General features: G+C 34.6%; 1 pseudogene; it reads left to right on the top strand.

Annotated features, from left to right (window-relative positions):
* LOC107664974 (formin-binding protein 1-like) overlaps positions 1-1,055 on the top strand; it is a 26,191-nt pseudogene extending 25,136 nt beyond the window's left edge.
* Positions 1,056-2,646: the final 1,591 nt, after the last annotated feature.

Genomic DNA, 2,646 nt, shown 5'->3' on the forward strand with positions numbered 1-2,646 from the left:
TATGTGCATGCTATAAAACCAGACAGGCTATTTATTGCTGCTTATCAGATTCATCATTTGTCCATAGCTTTATCAGCAGCTGTTAAATATGCTTGATAGTGTCGCAAGCTAAATATATGAAGAATTTTGTATGGTTTTATACTGTCCCTGTCTTTAATTCACACTTCATAGTGGGGCTGCACTCAGACGTTGAGCTTCCGTGGTTTACTGAACGTTTTTAACCCATTGCTGTCTGTGAATCAACGATTGTACAGGAGTTCTTGTGCAACATCTCTAACATGTCTTGTGTGATTTTTTTTTTTTATTTGTTTCTTTTTTGCTTTTTGTTTCTGTTCCTTTCTTTGCAGATCCCTAAAAGTGTTTGGCTGGCACAGGAGTGGCAGGGCAAGCGTCCTTGCGTGAAACGTCCTCCTCTTGTAACTGTAGTCAGAGAGCTGGCAAATGGGGGACTAACTGAAAGGATATTCCATTTTTAACGCAACCACATTCACTGAACCCTCTCGTCTGCCATAAGAATGCAAACTGATCTTTTTCATGACTAGCGTGCTGATTATTTGCAAAAGCTTGCTTCTCGTATGGACCTAGAGTATTTAGCCTTGTGCCATAGCTGCTTGCCGTCAGAGCCGAGCCTTTAGGTTTGTTTGCTGAGGCACAAAGTAAGTGCCGTGTACATGTCTTGTTATTGCCTGGCTTGCTTCAGAGCCAAGAAGAGTTTCTCATCAAGACATTAGACTTAATGAATATTTGTCAGTGCAGACTGTTCAGTTATGTGAAAACTATAAGAATGTGGGGGATAAATGGGACTCATTTTATACATCATAGGCTAGCATTGTTTTTTCTGTTATTATTACAGTGTTTGCAAGGCAGTGTATTTAAATCCTGCTTTTTTCTTTTCGTTTTCACATAGATTAGTTCATAGAAATTTAAGATTAAGATTTTTTTCCTGTTGTATATTGCTATATGTATTTCCTATTTAAGTCAGGGATGGATATATCAAAAAGCTTGTCTTTTTGCAATTAGGTACACTACTATATAAAAGTTTGGGGTTAGTAAGATTAAAATAATAATAATACTTTATTCTGCAAGCATTAAATTGTGCTTTAAATTGATCAAAAGTGACAGTAATGACAATAATAATGTTAAAAAATACATTTTAAATAAATGTTGTAAATGTTTTGAACTTTAAGGAATCCTGAAAAAATGTACCGTTGTTTTCACAAAAACATATTAAGCAGCAAAAACTGTTTTCAACATTAATACTAATAAATGTTTCTTAACAGCAAATCAGCATATTAGAATGATTTCTGAAGTACCATGTGACACTGAAGACTGGAGTAATGATGCTGAAAATACAGCTTTGAATCACAGGAATAAATTACATTTTAAAATACACAAAATAAAAAAAAACTTATTTTAAATTGTAATAATATTTCACAATATTACTGTTTTTTTAAATCAAATAATGCAGCCTTGGAGAACATATGTACGGAGCCCCGCACATGGCATGCGGGAAAAAAATAGTAAGCTAAATCGTGTGCACGATTTATAAATCGAAAGAACGAATTAGTAAATTGTGCGCACGATTTAGCAAATCGAGGGAACGAAATAGTAATCGTGCACGTTTTAGTACATCGAGGGAACGAATTAGTAAATCGTGCACACAATTTATTAATTTTTTCTTGCATGTCAGGCTCCGTACATATGATAATTGTTTTTTAAAACATTTAAAAAATCTTACAAACCCCAACTGACGATGGAATGTTTTTAAAAAAACAAATAAAAAAAAACAGACAGCGAATGTCATTGTAATATTTGCATATTGAATTATTTCTTTTCAAGCTATAATTTTACCTTAACACTTTTGCTGCCTTGCAAGCACTGGTATTTCCATCAGGAAATGCAAATCTAGTTATTATTATTAATATGATTATGAATGCATAATCATCCCCTACATTTTGTGTGAGGTGCTGTTGTAGATGGCAGGTCTACATCTTTTCTGGTTCTCTTACTCTTTCCTCCCAGAGAAGGAAGAAGTGTCCCCTCACTCACTCATTCACACTTTCTTCCTGCGATGTGCACACACGCCACAGCTGCTCTCTTTCTCACCTCCTCTTCTGTTTCTCTCACTGTCGCTGTCTCAAACTCTCTTCTCTCTCAGGCATATTTTCTCTTTCTCCTCTGTCTTTTCTCTTGACCTGTTTTTCTGCATCTGCCCTGTTTTGACAGGCTGAAATGAGTGTTTCACCGATTAATTTAATCACAGTTTTTCAGCTAATTTGGTCAATCTAATCTAATCCGGATTCTGGATACAATATATTATTTCACAAATACCCTAACTATCCCATATACTTCATTGCACCCCCTGCTAGACCCTTGTTATAAATGTAAACTGTTAGCCAACTTTGTAGCTAAATGTGACCCTGGAGCACAAAACCAGTGTTAAGTCGCTGGGGTATATTTGTAGCAATAGCCAAAAATACATTGTATGGGTCAAAATTATAGATTTTTCTTTTATGCCAAAAATCATTAGGATATTAAGTAAATATGTTCCATGAAAATATTTTGTAAATTTCCTACTGTAAATATATCAAAACTTAATTTTTGATTAGTAATGTGCATTGCTAAGAACTTAATTTGGACAACTTT

Source organism: Sinocyclocheilus anshuiensis, unplaced genomic scaffold, assembly GCF_001515605.1.
Source record: "Sinocyclocheilus anshuiensis isolate Anshui unplaced genomic scaffold, SAMN03320099.WGS_v1.1 scaffold363, whole genome shotgun sequence".
Lineage (NCBI taxonomy): Eukaryota > Metazoa > Chordata > Actinopteri > Cypriniformes > Cyprinidae > Sinocyclocheilus > Sinocyclocheilus anshuiensis.